General features: G+C 39.8%; 2 protein-coding genes across 3 annotated transcripts in view; one reads left to right on the forward strand and one right to left on the reverse strand.

Moving 5' to 3' along the window:
* The window catches only part of LOC145283606 (uncharacterized), a 42,432-nt gene extending 33,572 nt beyond the window's left edge, over positions 1-8,860 (reverse strand). The window contains exon 1 of the mRNA XM_080132548.1: positions 8,536-8,860. The gene's annotated coding sequence lies outside the window, so the exon portion shown is untranslated. The remainder of the gene's footprint in view (positions 1-8,535) is intronic.
* LOC145283605 (uncharacterized) overlaps positions 8,767-18,887 on the forward strand; it is a 77,934-nt gene continuing 67,813 nt past the window's right edge. Inside the window, exon 1 of one of the 2 annotated variants that reach the window (XM_080132544.1) lies at positions 8,767-9,002. The gene's annotated coding sequence lies outside the window, so the exon portion shown is untranslated. The remainder of the gene's footprint in view (positions 9,003-18,887) is intronic. The other variant, XM_080132543.1, reaches the window with a different exon arrangement.

Consider the following 18,887-nt stretch of genomic DNA (forward strand, 5'->3'; position numbering starts at 1 on the left):
GCATCAAGAGATATCCACTAGAGCGGTAGAACAATCCCATCATTTTTTTCAGCAGCCTTGGCAACAGATTTCATGTATATGTTACATCTCAGATCAGGAGTAAAGGTCAGACCCAGAGCGTGTCAAAACATGGAGCTTCCCCAAGACGAAAGCCATTCATTTCAATTGATGCCAGACGGGGACCAGACTATTGATGCTGTAAAGATAGAAGCTTGATTTTAGATGCATTAAAATTAATCAGCCACCTCTTTCCCCATTGCATTACTCAAGATCATAGGAGAGAGAATCAGTGAGAACTTGGTCGTTTATGGCCTTTGAAGTATTGCCATAGATAGTAGTGTCATCAGCATAAATGTCTACAAATGATCTTAGGATGTGATTGGGAGATAATTGATGTAGATCAGGAAGAGAGTTGGGCCCAAGATGGACCCCTGAGGGACTCTAGCATTAATACTGTGAGCTGATTTCTGCCCATAAACCACTACTCTTGTTGCAGGGCTGGTTGTCCGGAGACAATCGACCCAACAACAAGGTAGACATGGGCAAAAAGTAAACAGTGAAAAGGCAAAAAAGAATGACAGACACAGGTTATTTGGTTAAAGACGAGTATTCGCCTTTTTATTTGCAAAGGAAGTGAAAAATCATATGATCTGGATGCTGGTCGCCTGGAAGGTCGCATGTCACTGGAGGCTAAGGTCTGGAGGTCCGGAACAGGTACTCTAGACGTAGCATGGTTCAGGGTTGCTCGCTGGGTCTGGAACGATTGGCTGGACGTCAGGGCGATCTTGAATGGACAGTGGACACTGAGAACTGAGGTGGTCAGTGTTAAGGAACGGACAACACTGAGGACGTGGGGGTCAGTGTTAAGGAACGGACAACACTCAGGACGTGGGGGTCAGTGTTAAGGAACGGACAACACTGAGGACGTGGGGGTCAGTGTTAAGGAAAAAACGACACTGAGGATGTAGGGGTCAGTGTTAAGGAACGGACAACACTCAGGACGTGGGGGTCAGTGTTAAGGAACGGACAACACTCAGGACGTGGGGGTCAGTGTTAAGGAACGGACAACACTCAGGACGTGGGGGTCAGTGTTAAGGAACGGACGACACTGAGGACGTGGGGGTCAGTGTTAAGGAAAAAACGACACTGAGGACGTAGGGGTCAGTGTTAAGGAACGGACGACACTGAGAAAGGAGGATCAGTGTTAAGAAACGGACGACACTGAGAACAGAGGATCAGTGTTAAGGAATGGACGATCGGTAGGGAACCAGGTGCGAGCAAAGTGGCAGACTGGAGGAACAAGATGCGAGCGAGGTAGCAGACCAGAGGTTCAAGGTGCAAAGAGGTTGTAGGCCGGAGGAGCGATGTGCAGGCGAGGTTGCAGGCCGGAGGAGCGAGGTAGCAGAAAGGCTGCAGGAGGAAGCTGAAGCGAGCTGGAGGCACCAAGGGTTGCAAGGCTGCAGAACTGAGCAGGAAGCCGCTGGAAGTGCTGGAGACTGAGAGTGAAGTTCACTGCTGGTGGGTCTCAGGAAGCAAGCAGTAGTGAGTTGCATTTTTGAAAAGACATATCAGCCCTGATAAGGGCTGGTTGTTTAGCTCTGATAAGGGCTGTTTGAACTGCTGCTGAACCGGCTGCTGCCGCTGCTGCTGTTGCTGTTGCTGTTGTAATCCTTCAGCGCTGGTGGATTCAGTCGACGTGACTGGTAGTGTCAGTCGTAATTTCGGGAGCCTCCTCTTACCTCCCTGGCTGAGTTGCCAGACTGGGTCAAAATGAGCTGTATTCATTTGGCCAGCGTGATGTTAGTGGTATCACTCTCAATAAGACAAACAAACGACTCTAATTAATTCTAGTATGAAATTTATGAAATCAAAAGTAGATTGTGAGTGTGTTTTTCGTCTAAAAGGTAAAAAGTCAATCGCCTGTTTTGTTGGTGTTTTGTTGATATATTTAAAATTCGACGCGTGTAGTGACGTTGATGATGAAAAGAGAAAGAGTAGGTGAATGTATTCACTGAAACGGATATGTTCATACATATAGCTTGTGTTAGCCAATCGCGTTCCTTGTTTAAGGTAAGGGAAAGCAAAGAGAAACAGTGGGGGGGTGACAAACAAAGAAAAAAAAATGTAGACAGTGATTTTGAAACTAATAATAGATATACATCTTGTATTTGCTTAGGAAGGTAACCTTTCTTCCACAGCGGGTATGTCTAGTTGAGGGGATGGACACTTCTGGAGTTGGATGTACCTCTTGACGTGTTGGCTGTGACGGTGTAGTTAGTGGGACAGGTGTGGCATCTGGGTGGGTCAAGATGAGTTCTGTCTCTGGTGGTGTTTTTTCCAGAAAGGCGGGCTTTGTTCTGTCAATGGAAATGGTGTTTGTTTGATTTCCTCGGTCGATGGTGAGATGCTTCTCAGAGCGCTTCAAGACTTTAAAAGGACCCTGGTATGTTGGTGTCAGAGGTCTCCTTAGCGCATCATTTCTGATGAAAATGAACTCACAGTTCTGTAGCTGAAGTGGAACGTGGATTGTTGATGATGGTTGCCTGGGTGGTGTGTATTTTAGTCAGGCCATTTTATGGCATAGTTCCTGAGTGAAAGGACTTGTGGATGTGAAATCGGGAATAGTGTCTTCAAAATAGTGAGAGTGCCAAGACGAAAACTATTTCCGCTGAAGTACAACCTAGGTCTTCCTTAAGTGAGTTGCGGATTGACAAAAGAATCAGAGGAAGCTCATCTACTCACTTGCTGGTGGGGTGTTTCATGGTCAGGGAAGCCTTTAGTGTCCGGTGGAATCTTTCCACAAGGCCATTGGCGCACGAATGATAAGCCGTCGTATTGATGTTTTACGCCGAGTATTTGAGTGAATTCCTGGAGGAGTAAAGATTGGAACTGTGCACCTCAATTGGTGGTGATGATGCCGGGCACACCAAATATGGCAATCCACTCTTGAAGGATAGTCTTTGCTACTATTTTAGTTGGGGTATCTTTGATGAGCGCTGCTTCTGGCCACCTGGAGAAATGGTCGACCATGGTAAGAAGGTATTGATAATCCTGACACATAGGGAGAGGTCCGACTATATCAATATGGATGTAGCTGAAGCATACGTCTGGGTTGCTGAATGTGCCTGGTGGCGATTTTGTGTGTCTGTGTACCTTGCATTTCTTGCACTCAAGGCACGTTGATACCTAATCACAAATGTCGGTATTCATGCTGGGCCACACAAAATGATCAGCAATTAGTTTGATCGTAGTACGTTTGCTGGGATGTGACAATCCGTGTAGATGGTCGAAGATTTGCCTTCTGAGTGCTGGAGGTATGTATGGTCTGGGATGGTCCAGTGTGGTATCGCAGTATATAGTTGTCTTGTTGAAAGGGGCTGGAAACTCTTTCAGTTGCAGGAATGTGTTAGCCAACACTCCCGGGAGGGTTGAGTCGGATTTCTGGGCCTCTGCTATTAAGTCTTGGCTAAGTGGGCTGTCTTCTAAGGTGTTGATGTTGGATCTGGACAAGGCATCTGCAACAAGGTTGTTATTTCCTTTGACATATTGGATATCAGAGGTGAACTGTGAGATGTAGTCCAGATGTCTGATTTCACAGGCCAAATACCTGTCAGAATTGTTTGACAAAGAGGTTGTCAGTGGTTTGTGGTCAGTCAAGACAGTGAAATTGCGCCTTTCCAGTAGGTGTCAAAAGTGTCTGATGGCGAGATATATTGCCAGAAGCTCTTTCAAGAAGGTACTGTATCTCGACTGAGCTGGTGATAGTTTTGTAGAGAAGAATGCAATGGGTTTGCATTGGCCACCACACTCTTTGTTCTATCACCGCTCCCACTCCAGTTTCTGAAGCATCTGTTGTGAGGTATATCTGCATCCATGTGTCCTCGTTTCGAAACGCTAACTTGGTAAAGTTAGCTAAGGCAGTTTTTGTGGCTTGAAATGCCTTTTCCTGGTCACCCTCCAAGGTGATGGGCTTGTTTTTTTTCTGGAGATTTGTCAGGGAGGTGAGGAGGTTTGAGCATCTGGGGATGAATCGTCAGTAAAGATTTACCATCCCCAAGAAACAACGCAGTTGTTTTATGGATGTAGGCGTTGGAAAAACCTGGATGGCTTCTATCTTAGCAGGAAGTGGGGTGATTCTATGGGCATCTGTGTGGTGTCCAAGAAAATCTATGTGTTGGGCCCCAAATTCACATTTGTCAGGGTTGATTTGAAGACCATAATGTTTCAGGTGGCGAAACACTTCCTCTAGGTGTTGCTCGTGGGCATCTGTGTCTTTGCTGGCCACTAGAATGTTGTCTATGCATACAAAGACATATGGCAAACCATGCAGGACTTCGTCCATCAATCTCTAGAATGTCTGGCCCACATTACGCAGTCCAAAGGGCATTTTAAAAAATTCAAACAGTCCAAAAGGAGTTGTGACTGCTGTCTTTGGAATGTCCTCCGGAGCGACTGGGACTTGGTAGTACGTCTTCGTCAGGTCTATTTTTGAGACGATACGGATCCCCTGTAAGCCCGAGGCAAAATCGTGAATATGTGGGAGGGGATACCGGTCAGGAACAGTGGATGTGTTGAGTTTCCCATAGTCCACACAGACTCTGAATTCCTCGTCGGATTTTGGTACCAGGTGGAGTGGTGAAGCTTAACGGCTCTCTGAGGGACGAATGTTGTCCGCCAACATCTCCTCGAATGCCTTTTTAGCATATGTCAATTTGTGTGGAGGGAGTCATCATTGCCGTGAGTATGCAGGTTGTCCAACAGTCTTAATATGGTGTTGTGTCTGATGTTCACCAGCGTCGGTAAGCTTAATAGGCTGGGTAATGTCCTTGTACCGACTCAGAATTCCTGCATAGCGTGGGTCACGCTGTGTTGCCACACTAATCCTAGTTCAGTTCAGATGTGATGGTGTCCCTGTAATCTTGAGAGATGTTGTGCTGTCGGACGGGGTACTCATCTTCATGTGAACAGCCAAATTGTAATAGGTCAAGAAATCAGCGCCAAGCAAGGATGTTCTGACGTTTGCTACGGTGAACGACTGAGGTTGATATTGTGCGTTAATTCCTTGTTCCCGTAGGTTTCTATGACAGAGCCATTTGCAGCCTGAAGTTGAAATGGGGTGGGTTTCAAAGTGGATTTGTTGGCGGGAGGTATTATGTTGATGGTTGTACCGGTGTTGACTAGGAATTTTAGGCCATTGTTTCAGTCCCACACATTAAAGAGATGCCTATACAATTGTGTACCAACAGGGGTCATCGCCACTGCCTGCTGGTTTAGTCGTTTCCCTGAGTCTTCTGGTGTCTGCAGGGGGGTCGGCACTTGCAGGCTTGGTTACCTAAGTTTTGATGGTACCAGCATTCGTCTGGGTTGTTATTTTGTCCCCAACTTCAGCTGCAGGTATGGCTGCGATTCCAGGTATGTGGAGCTGGGCTTCGATTCCGGGTATTTGGTGCTAGGCTTCGTCGCCTCTGGAGTAGATTTCAGGTCTTGGAATTCAGCTCTTAACTGAGCTATCACCTCGTCAAAGTGTTGAGTGGGGGTTTGAGTGAGAGTTTTGACTTAGTAGATCCGGGAGTAAATTTTGTTGGCAGAATCGGTCACAATATCCAGGGGTGTGTCTACTGGCACCAGAGCCAGAACTTGAGTAATGTTTGATGGTAACCGATCCATCCATAGACCTCGGAGGATGGGTTCAGCCATGGTGTGATTTCCGAGGCAACTTTTCATGACACGTAGGAGCTGGGATGGTGTTCTGTCGCCCAGAGACACATTAGAGAATAGATCTCTAATAAGGTCCTCATCCGAATGTCCGTACGCTTGAGAATGGCTTCTTTAAGATGGGTGTATGAGAGCTGGTCTGGTGTGTTGAGGAGGATGTCTTCCACTTCTTCCACTACTGTCGGGGGAAGGGCTTGTACCACTGAGGCTAATTTGGTGTCTTGGCGTGTGACTTTCCTGACTGCAAATATCGCCTCAAGTTAAATGAACCAACTCCTTGAGTTGACCGCATTGTATGGTGGAAGCTGTATAAAAGAGGCTGAGGGGTTGATCTTGGGTTCGTCTGTATTTTCAGGCATCTTCTCTGCTAGCTGTTTGCCCGTGTCAAATATCACGTCGAGGTCACCACTTGTTGCGGGGCCGGTCGTCTGGAGATAACCGCCTCAACAACTAACAAGGTAGACACAGGTAAAAAGGCAAAAAAGAATGACAGACACAGGTTATTTGGTTAAAGACGAGTATTCGCCTTTTTATTTGCAAAGGAAGTGATAAATCATATGATCTGGATGCTGGTCGCCTGAAAGAAACTGAGGACGTAGGGGTCAGTGTTAAGGAACGGACAACACTGAGAACGGAAGATCAGTGTTAAGAAACGGACGACACTGAGAACAGAGGATCAGTGTTAAGGAACAGACGACACTGAGAATGGAGGATCAGTGTTAAGAAACGGACGGTCAGTAGGGAGCCAGGTGCGAGCGAGGTTGCAGACTGGAGGGACAAGGTGCGAGCAAGGTAGCAGACCAGAGGTTCGAGGTGCAAGAGAGGTTTCAGGCCAGAGGAGCGAGGTGCAGGCAAGGTTGCAAGCCGGAGGAGCGAGGTGCAGGCGAGGTTGCAAGCCGGAGGAGCGAGGTGCAAACGAGGTTGCAGCCCGGAGGAGTGAGGCGTAAGCAAGGTTGCAGGCCGAAGGAGTGAGGTAGCAGGAAGGCTGCAGGAGGAAGCTGGAGCGAGCTGGAGGCACCAAGGGTTGCAAGGCTGCAGGACTGAGCAGGAAGCCACTGGAAGTGCTGGAGACTGGGAGTGAAGTTTGCTGTTGGTGGGTCTCAGGAAGCAAGCAGTAGTAAGTCGCTTTTTTGAAAAAACGTATCAGCCCTGATAAGGGCTGTTTGAACTGCTGCTGCTGCTGCTGCTGCTGCTGAATCCTTCAGCACTGGTGGATTCGGTCGACGTGACTTGTAATGTCAGTTGTCATTTCAGGAGCCTCCTCTTAACCCCCCCCCCCCCTCCCGGCAGAGTTGCCTTTATTTATCATGAAAATTGTGTGTACATTTTTTAGGGCATATAACAAGTGCCGGGCAGATGCTATATAATAAAAGATGATACAACTTTATGATTAGGCATGAATCCCTAAAGGAATGGAGGGGGGGTGTTAGGTGTCGTCCACTGGTCTTTTCCCTAAAACCCCGACAGAGTTGCCAGACTGGGCCAAAACAAGCTGTATTCATTTGGCCAGCGTGATGTTAGTGGTGTCGCTCTCAATAAGACAAACAAATGACTCTAATTAATTCTAGTACGAAATTTATGCAATCAAAAGTAGATTGTGAGTGTGTTGATTCCATTTAAATTAATTTCATCTAAAAGGTAAAAAGTCAATCACCTGTTTTGTTGGTGTTTTGTTGATATATTTAAAATCCGATGTGTGTAGCGATGTTGATGATGAAAAGAGAAAAAGTAGGTGAATGTATTCACTGAACCCGGATATGTTCATGCATATAGTTTGTGTTAACCAATCGCGTCCTCGGTTTAAGGTAAGGGAAAGAAAAGAGAAACAGCGGGGGTGATGAACAAAGAAAAAAAAATGGCGACGGTGATTTTGAAACCGCGACACTCTTATGAACCAATTAGAGAGAAATTACTTAATAATTGAAAAGACATTTCTATTTATACCGTAATTGAAGATTTTGTGGAGTAGATCCTTATGCCATACCCTATCAAAGGTCTTGGCTATATCAAGAGCAATTGCCCTAAATAGGAAGTCTCCATTGAGTGATTCGCTAATCCTATGAGAACTGTTATCACATCTGCTGTAGATCTATAATAGCAGAATGAAAACCATAATACATGTCCCTGTGGAAGTTATTTTTGCTGAGGTGGTTGTTGACTACTTCTCTATTTAACACAAATTCAAGCAACTTACTCATGACGACCTGTTAAAATTTATTATCGGAATTTATTGTTGTCAATTTGCTATTTTCCTCAAAATAAATGCATTCTCCAATGTCGGCCGATGTGGTCTTTCGCAAAAAAAAACAAAAAAAAAAACTGCCGACGTTATTCTTTTTAGTATACTTTTCAAATAGTCATACTAATAAAGTGCCGCCCAGCATCGAATATTAGCAAAAGGTGTAGACAATTTCCATTCAAATCAAGTCGGGAATGATATGAGAAAAACCCCTTTTTTAGATTCACCGGTCACGTGAGAGAGATGCCCTCAAATGGGTGTTCAATTTAGTAGAACGTTATAATTGAAAACTAATCCCCGACAATAAAAGTCGTCAAAAAATTTTTTAAACATTTTTTTTTTTAATCTGAAAGTTAAGTTTGTAATCGATTAACGTAAAAAAGAAAGTTTAAATTGTGAAATTTAGAGAGGGGGGGGATGCAATTTCCTAAACGTCCGCCAAAATTTGTTTCTTCTGACTACTGGAAAAAGTGAAGCATTCTTTGAATCTTGTAATATACGAAGGCTCCAACAAATGAGGAAAAAAAAAAAGCAACCAACCATTTACAAAAAATAAAATGCAGCAAAATAAATATTCTCACCTGTCCCCATGAGCCTGGTTTTCATTTCGTGTATTAACTCGTTACCGAATTTTACCGAACCAACCAATATTTGCAGCCACGGAGGCTGGTCGAGATAAGCACCCAGATTTTTTTTTTTTTTTTTTTTTTTTTTTTTTAATTGTTGGCATATGTGTCTACGAAAACTTTAATTATAATGCAATAAAAATTAAATTTAAAAAAAATGTCAAAAATCTTTTTCTGTTCTTCAACTGGGGGGAGTGACGACCACTACCTTGACTAATATTCGCACGTTCGAAATTATTAAAACATTTCTTGGAGCCATTGCAACAATGCAACGCTAGCAGAAGCAAAAAAAGCCATTCAGTCTTTTCCTAAAATACCGTTTCGGTGAGTTTATGGAGATTTGTCGTTATGGAATTTCATTAAGTTAAAACGCGAAACAAAATGTCAACAGAAAAAGAAGAGAACCACGTTCTTCTCACGAGGTAAGTTAGTTGTGGTGGTCCTTTGAAGTAGAGGTCGCAAAGTATTCAACAATGTAATATTTTTTTTGTTATTTTGAAGATTTCAGATGGCTTCCATTATCTGAACCAAATTATTTATAGTTGTATAACAATTTAGTTCAATTAATATTTTAATGACGGTCAGTGTGCTCCATTACGCCAACTTAAGACGTCTCGACATTTTTCGATAAATCGGGAATATCGCAGGGAAAATTAGCAGAGATAAATAGTTTTCGAGATATAAATACCTGCATTTCGAAATGTAAATCACTGACGGCTATGTTTAAACGGGCGGGATATGAAAGCAGCTAACCCTCAGTTTTTTTGTTTTTTTTTTTAGCGCAATTCCGAAAGCCGTTCTTAACATGGGGAGGTTGGGGGTGTTCCGAAAGCCGTTCTTAACACTGGGAGTTGGGTGGGTGGGAGGTGGGGTACTTGTACAGTTTAATCAAGACATTAAAAAATAAAAATATCGAAAAAAGGTTATATTGTACGTATCCGTTTTGAACTGAAGATCTCCGAAAAAAATTTCACTTAATTTGATCGAGTAGTTTTGTTTTTTGTTTTTTACAGCGGAAAAACACGTTTGGGTTTGTATTACTGTACACATAGATTCGAAAAAATTGTCAAAAAAACAAATATATAACAAATAAATGTTATCAAAGGCAAGACAAGTTACTTTTCTACCAAACTGGATATAATTTTCGTGTTTTTGTTAAATGTAACATGTTTATTCAGCTCGAAAATGGCGCCCGACGCTCTCTTTAACACGGTAAGTTCGGGAAAAGGTGTTATAAATAATAAACCAGACAAAATACTGTTAGAAATTCGCTCAATATATGTTACCGTGACATAGTTTGACATATTTTAACACTCCAGACAGTCTTAACTTACTGAGGATTGAATTAACCCCATGTGGCAACAGTTAAGATGAGCTTCCTTAATTGCCACTATTGATAAATATTATTTTCCCAACAAAAGGGGAAACTTGACCTCAAAGGGCAGAATATCAAAATTCTGTATCCTACCTCTGGTTCTAATTAACCCATCTTTATCAAGGAATAACCTTAAGGCAGTAACCTTAGGGGGAGGCACTTTCCCAGATGGTTCTTTCAAGTAACCTAATTCCAGAGGGAAATTTATATTAGCAAATAGCAATAATTTGGCCCTATCAAAATTGTCAGCACTACAGTGACGCAACAAATTGTAAAATTTCAACACCTTTTCCAAGATGCTGATTGCCTTAAATAAGCTGAAATACCGTGTAATATTCAACGGGAAGATATTTTCAGAAGGACGTGTCTTCAGAGAGTACAAACATGATACAATTTTTTTATTAGTTTCGTTTAGACAAGGCAAGGGTGAGATTGGCCAATCGATGCCATCTCTATTTAGCCATTCCGGGTCATACATCCAGAAATAATAACTGGGAAAATTTACAAGTATTGATACCTCTAGTTTGAAGATCTGCCGGATTTTCCGACAAAGATACATATTTTAATTTTGGTAGAACGCCAAAATTTAATATTAATATCTTCTGAAAATTTTTTGATCTCTGCGATCCTGTTTTCAATGGATATATTTTTCTTGGATCCTTTACTGTTGAAGATCTAAGAGAGGGCAATTTGGAAATCAGACATCAGGAAAAAATTATCAATTATTATTAAGTGGCCCCAGATCACCCAAAACTTGAGGGGCTACCTTAAGAGCCAAATACATGGCCAATAGTTCCAATGTGGGAAGTGACTTCCCCTTAATTGGGGCCACTCTGGCCTTTACAAACAACAGAGAACAATTCGCTCCCTGTTTTGCATACAGGGTGAATGCATACGCATTTTTCGATGCGTCACAGAAACAGATAAATTCGACAGACTGATTTTCTGACAATACACGCTTGGGAAATTCAAATTTCCCCAAGTCATTTAAGTCCTTCGCATGGGTTTGCCACAGCTTAATGAGTTCTTTGAGTATCCACTCATCCCACGATAACTTGCGTTTCCAGATCGAACTGGCAATGATCTTCCCCTATATCGTGACGGGGAGTAGCATAGGCAAAGAGTCATACACTCCTGATATTTGTGAAAGAATTCCCTGTTTGGTATTGACCTCAGGGTCCACTAAAGTGGGAGAAAGTTTAAACGTGTCCTGAACAGGATCATATAAGTAACCCAATACCTTCTCAAAGGCTGGGAAGGGAGAAGAAATAGTTTCATCCTCCAACATTTTTTCTTGTATCTCAGAACAGTTGGAATTGCAGGATCGTAAATCGAAGCCTGCCTCTGACAGTCTGCTACGAACATTATTATAAATAGCAAGTAGGGACTCTCCGTCACAACTGGTAGTGACAAGATTATCCACATAAAAATTGTTGGAAATAGCATGCGATGCTGCATCCTTTGCGTATTTTTCCGCATGGAATTTCAAAATGAAGTTCAGAATGAAGGGGCTAGCGTTGAACCCAAATATAATTGTTTTGTACCTGTAAGTACACAATTTGTAACCTTTTTTAAGGAAAAAACAAAATCTGTTTTTATCCTCTTCTGACTTAAGGTGAATTTGTAAAAAGGCCTTTCTTATATCACCAAGAAGGACTTATTTATTTTTCCTGAATCCCAGCAATAAATCCAATAAATTAGCAGATAAATTCACGCTCATGTAGGCAGCATCATTAATTGACATTCCCTCTCGACGTTTTAGAGAGCAGTTGAAAATGGAACAAATTTTTGTCGTCACTCCAGTTCTCTCCTTAATAACGGGTCTATGTGGAACCCACATATAATCTTCATACTTCTCAGGCGGGACGAAAAACTGCTCCACTATTCAACATTCCTCATAATCCTCAAACACTTGGAGGTACTCATTATACATTCTCTTCCTGTCCATTACCTTCAAGGAAGTCACAAAGTTACTGTTTACCAGTGAGATCCTGTTATGATACCACGGTAAGTCTACGTGATATTTTCCCCCCTCCCATATGATAGAATTCTTGAACTCTTCCATTTTTTTTCTTGTCCACAGCCAACAACTTAGCATCTTCTTCAATACCTAATGAATCGAGACTGAGCAGAGTCTCAACCCCACGCTCGATCACGGACTCGGAAAAGAAAGGTTTCAAACCGTCCTCATAAGAGAGTGTCGGATTTAGCACCGAATCAATCAAATAACTGTTGAATTGAGGAAGTGATTTTACTATATAATTGAAGGGAGACGATTCTACCTCATTCAAATCTTTTTTTAAAAAATGTCGGGTCTTGCCAAACGGAATTATGAATTTTCCATATTGCCATGCATTTCCATTAAGACACTCAACTAGCTTGAGATCATTTAACTTGCTCAGAAAGTCCAATCCAATAATCCCCATAAGGTGGGTTCCATTCACATTCTTATATTCGGGTTATAGCCAGAAACCTTCCTGAGATAAGTTATCGACAACTTTATTGAAGTTATCCACTTCGAATTTTAAATTTAATTTTTGGGAGAATAAAGCCACAAATTTAAAGGGGTTTTGATTCCCCAATTTGATTGATATGTTGCACTCTTTCAATCTTAAGGAGTTACTCCCGATCAGCGTGTTCACCGCCATATTAACCTTCTTGTGGTTTATGGGTTTTTCAGAACACAATTTACTGAGAATCTTCTGGGCGAAAAACGAATGTTGTGATCCAGTATCTATTAAACAGAAGAAATATACCGTCCGTGTGCTTTCACAGATATTCTGATGACGGGAAAAATACTATTCCGTAATTCAGAATATATTGTTTGGCCCACAAAAGATTTATTTCCTTTGGGACACATGACGATAAAATGGGTTCTCAACCCACATATTGCACACGGGTAAGGAAAACCCTTACTACCACGACAAAATGTCTCTGCATGCTCACCCAAACACCGAGTACATAAATTTAACTGTTTAGCCCTTCGACACTTTGCTTCGAAGGTGCGAAACTTACTACAGTTCTTGATTGAATGATCTGTAGCTTGGCACAGTTTACAAGATAAAGTTCCTCCCCCCTTCTCTTGGGAAGAAGACGCCATTTTGGCTTTCATCTTGGGTGGAAAAGGCGCCATTTTTGGTGCGCACATTTCCCGCCAAACATCGAACGGGGCGGCTAATAGGTATTCCATTACTTCAAATACATGCGACATAATATTATTTAGTGAAGGGTATCTTTCTCCACTTCTATTCATTAACTCTCTTATAATGGCATTAGGACACTTAGCAAATATTATGTGAGTTATCACTGCTCCTGAGGATCTACTTTCAGTAAAAAAATCAGTCCCATAGGACGTGTTGAGCTCAGTCAAATTTCTCTTAACTTTTTTGAGAAACGACTTCAAAATTTAAAAATCCGTTATAACAGACGGAGCAGGAATAATTTCCCCAAATATCTGATTTTTAATCAAATCAGAATTCAAATATTTTTCCCTTAACAATTTTACGGCTATATCATAATTATCTGCGGTTATATCTAGACTGGAGATTACATCAAACGCATCACCCTCTAGTTTTGATTTTAACACTAATAATTTGTCCACTTTATTTAAACTTTCCGTGCAAAATTTGAATTTGTTCAGAAATGTTCTGAACGAAAATTTATCATCTGTGGACATGCCAACAAATTTCAGACAATCCAATTTCATCTTGACCGGCATAGCCCTCGAAGCATGCATAACTTGAGGCGTATTTAATTTCAATTTTAAAGAAAGCAATTTTTCTTCTATTTCTGAAGAAAACCTCACTGAAACCTCGTAAAGCTGCTGTTTCTCTTCTCCGGGGGGTTTTGAGAAGAATTTGGTCAATTAATACATCGAGGTCACTCAACCATCCTCTAATTACCACTTTTCAGGATTTGAAAAGGTCTGGAGAAGGGTCATTACTTTCCAACCACTTTACCGCACCATTAATGCAAAATCTTTTAGCATCACATTTTGACATTAGCTCCTTTTGGGCCATCTTTTATGCCTCAAGAAAAATTGATAAAATAACAGATGTAATTATCTGCAAAATTAATATGGCAAAGTGCCAATATTATTCCGAATGGAATTTATGTATAAAACGGGGTAATGCCCTTTACTCCCATTAAATTTATTATCAAAATAACAGATATTGTTATTTGCAAAGCCGCTGGCGAGATCGCCAATATTCCAAACAGAATTATTTAATCATAAATAACATGCTGACGAACATGGCTGCTTAAAGAGCTCACTTTAGGCTAAGCTCTACCAATAGTCGGGTTATATAATTATAACCAAATTCGAAATTCTCGATCTACTAAATGATGCCTAACATATAGGTGGGGGGGGGATAAGTCCTTACCTTCTCTTAAGATTTTTTTCAATTCACATTCATTTGAAAAATGACAACAATGTACACACCATTAATACATTAAAACATGGCATCAAAAATACAAATCAAATATTAGCAATCCCAATTTCAAATTAATCAATTAATTTAATTAGTCAATATAACACAATTAACATTTAAATTGCGAAAAAAATCATTAACGGCTAAATACTACAGAATTTGAACCAAAGTTTTTTTTTGTTTTTTTTATAGGATGTATACAATCCTCTTGGGATTTTAAATTAAAAAAAAACAATGCAATTAAGATGCACTAGCAATCTATGACCAAATATAAGGTTGAATTAAATTATTATATAACGTTATTTAAAATGTGAGAAGAATTTAAAAATTTTTTACTTATTCATTTTTTAGAAGTGCACTGCAACAAATCACTGTCTTATAGATTTTGAGACATAAGTTACTGCAACGAAAAAAATTACATTTGATTTAACAAAACAGAAAAATATTTATCATTAATCTTTTCCAATTAAGAGGGAAAAAAATTTCTGCTCGTCTTAAATCAAGAATTTATAAATATATATATTTTTTTTTTACTAGCGCTTAAAATGATTCTAGATATTGCAATAAAAACGAGAATCTAACTTAGCGTGTTTTTGCAAAAAAAATGGGATGTAAGAAATTTCTTCCCTGCACACCCAATTTCCTCCCTGCAGATAGCAAATGAAACTCCAGAAACAAAGCCATGCCTTTAACTCAAATTTTATTAACATGTATCAGTAAATGAAAGTTCTTTGGTTCACGGTAAGTCCCTTGCAAAAACAGTGGCTGAATTTGCTATCCATTGCAATGGAGCTGGTAGTTATGATTCCTCTGTGGGAATGTTAATTCAGGTTTCCTTTTAGAAGGATCCCTGTTGTACATGGTTGAACACGGCGGGAATGTTGTCGCCCAATATGGCATATTTTAGGACCTCGTGGTCTCAGGAAGAAATAGGAATAATTTCCCATAATCAAATATATCAAGCCGAATACTGTAGAATATCCTCATTGGGTAAAATAAGTTCAGCAATTATGTTGTCTCTGTATTTAGAGAAATGTCCTTCGTCCACCCACTGCATGGCGTCCAATGAAGGTAAAATCCTGGCACTCTGTAACGGAGCACCGCTGTTTGAGTCCTTTACTGTTCCGTGTTCATGTCAGACTGAAAAATAACGCACATGTAATACAAATTGGCGCCAACTGGCCAATCAAAGACTGAACCAATCAAAGACCGTCTAGCAAATCATGTTAGGCGGGCAAACAAAATGGCGCTGGTTATAGGATTTCTCACAATCTCCACAATTATTCTGGGGCCCCTTAATTTTGTTGGGGTTGCTCGTAATTTCTTCATGTGAAAGGCACCTCCAACAATAATTTTTGTTCCTTTTTAGGTCTGTCATTTGTCTTTGATAAATAACGCACATAGGTCCTTCTTTTCGTAAGATGTTATTTTCTGGTAAGAAAATTTTTGCCTCATTGTAACAACTCCAAAATTTGCTCGTGCTTGTCAAATCCATGCTGAAGGGGTTTTAAGGTTAGGATAATTTTCTGCCTCGACACTGCTTACGTCTGATGGCTTTTCCCCAAACTCAGAACGAGGCGGAACGTCAGGATCCTATCCGTACAGGTTAACCAAAGAAAAGTATACCAAATTGGGGAGGAGGGGGTCTTATTTTTTTTTTTTGTCTCACGTAGTTTTTAATTTTTAATGGAGTTTGCAAAAACATAAGCACCAAACATTTTTATGTTTATAAAATACAGTTTCCGTAAAATATACGAGGGAAAATAGTTTTTAGTGTGTGTCCTCCACCATATTTATTTTTTCGAAATTTGAACAAAATATATTTAAATCTATCAACATTTCTATTTATTATGAAACATAAGAGTTCAAATAAGTAAAACATATTTATTTTTTAAAAATTTAAATACACATATTTAGCAAAAAATTACCTTGAAGTTGCAATTAAAAAAAAAATGATAAAATTTAATATTATGTTTTTTTTTTTTTTTTTTTAATAGCGATTTTTCGGATTAATATATACTATAATCAGTTGAATTGCCAAGAAAAAGAAACTTCTCAAAAATTAATTAATTTTTAAAAGATTAAAACTAACAAAATTCCATTATTTCAAAATGTTCCGTTACAACATAGATTTTTAATTAATTGTGTTTAAATTTCTTTTTAAATATGAAGTTTTAATATAAACATGACTCTTGTCAGCTATTTTATCGCCAGATTAAAACCAATTTGAAAATATTATTGCACAAATATTAAGCATTTTGTAGCCCCCCCCCCCTCATATTTTGTCTCTTAACGAGCAAAATATGGAAGCCCGCAGGTAACCAAATGAAAATTCAGTAAAACCGCATTTCATATTTAATATACAAATGTTTATAATATTACTAGCATTTCAGCCCGGCGTTGCCCAGGTGTTTGGAGGTGTATGTTGAGCAAAAAAAAACGGTCAATTTTTTTAACTTTGACCTCTGGGATAACCCCTTAACATTTATTGTTTGGGGTACAAATCAAGTTATTAAGTTAGATCAATGTCCAAGGAACCTATATCTACAATTTCAAGTGTTTAGACCCAAATTTGGCGGAGGAGTTTGGTAGAGTTCTCAACGGTCAAATCGTTGAACTTTGACCCCCTTAACAGCCAAATTTCTGGCCGAAAACAGATTACAAAGATTTTCCCAAATCTCAGTACCCTATATATCAAATTTTGAGTCTGTAGACGGAAAATTGACAGAGTTATTGCGTAAGGAAATGTACACAGACACACACAGAGACATGTTCACTTTTATATATATATATATATATATATATATATATATATATATAGAGATTAATCGTTAAACTGTGTAAATCTTAAAATTTAACAAAATTATAATAAACATTAATTATTAATTGCAGTTTGAAGAAGATAAACAAAGGTTTTAAAAAATCATTAAGTTGCTTCTGCTTTTCCATAGTTTGTATAGTTAACAAAAATCTGACATCACAGAAACATGTGGTCCATTTTTCACAATTGTTTGGCAGACCCTAATGACGATCAAACAATACCGAAATAATATAACTTATTGTTTTGTTTTTACATTATTAATTAATCGGGTACTAGTGCAGAGAGTGATCCGGACGTAACTCAGCCACTGCTCAGCTGTCACCGGAACACTGACGTCAACAGCCGGAGTAAGCCAAGCGTCGCATAGCATTACAAGAAAAAGAAAAGGAAAACTTACCTTGGAACTTTAAAGTTTTATTACCGATAAAAGAAAATAGTATAACATTTATTTTTTTTATATATATAAATATTTTTTTATGGAAAAATAATTTTAAATATTTTTCAGTTCAATAAAAGGTTCACTGGTAAGTCCAAAACAATACTTTCAAAGATTTTTTTTTTCTTTTTTTGAAAAATAGAAACAAAACTGTTTTTTTTGTTGTTTTTTTTTTTGGTGGGGTGGGGGGTCTTTTTATGTTTTGTTTTTTAAAGAAAAACGTGTAAAGTTGAAACAATTTTTTTTTTTTTTTTTTTTTACAAAAAAAAACAAACCAAACTGGTGGGGGGGAGAAATCTTTTGTTTTGTTTTTTTTTGTAGAAAAAGTGAAACATTTGTTCTTTTTCTTTTGTGTGTGTGTGGGGGGGGGTGTTATGTTGTTGTTTCCTCAGACTGTTGGACGGCATCACACGATGACAAAGTGGACGCAGAGGTGGTAGTGGATGTGCAAGGGAGCAGCTTGTCATCAACCGGGTAGCTTTTGCCGATTTCAGCTAATATGGAGGCAAATGGAGCATTACCAAATCTTTGTCTCCACATAAACTCTAGGAGATATGTGTCCAAAAGCTCCCAGTTGGTCTCTCATTCAACTTTGTTGCGTTGTTTTGCTTCCTTCCACATTTGCTCTACATGATTCGTCGTAGCCTTCGTTTCGGGATCTACAAAATGAAGGCTGTGGTGGTTCACTGTCAAATGGCGATACCCCTCTCACCCCACTTTGTTGTATGCCTTCCAACAATCTGATACGACCGTGGTCCCCGGCAGAATATACTGTTTTATTAAGGGAAGGAGGGTTTCTGCATTCCGGTTTGGTACACTCACCAAGAAACCCTCCTTTCCAGCTGGGTCGTATCCACCGAACACCCAGACTGGTGTGATTAGTCGGCCTACGTTATGTTTTCAGCGATTGAATACTGCCTCGTCTATTTCCACCGTATGGCCCGGGCCCCCTATCTGCCAGGGATTTTTGAGAATATTCTCCACAAATGTCTCTCAGAAAATTTTTCCAATCGGCGATGGTGTGTGATGACCTTAAACCGAAGTCTTCAAATTTTGAGTAATTGTGGCTTGGAAGACCAACACAAAACTTATTTTAAAAAAACTTGTTTTCTATGGGTTTTCGAGTGTGCTGAAAACAAATATCGCATTTACAATTGGGGCCGGTTACTAGTTTTCACGATGCTGAAAAGATACTTTTCCACATGTTTCATGTAGTAATGTAACGCAGCGGTCATATATGTTCAA

Source organism: Euprymna scolopes, chromosome 8 (assembly GCF_053919585.1).
Source record: "Euprymna scolopes isolate OS-2025 chromosome 8, ASM5391958v1, whole genome shotgun sequence".
Lineage (NCBI taxonomy): Eukaryota > Metazoa > Mollusca > Cephalopoda > Sepiida > Sepiolidae > Euprymna > Euprymna scolopes.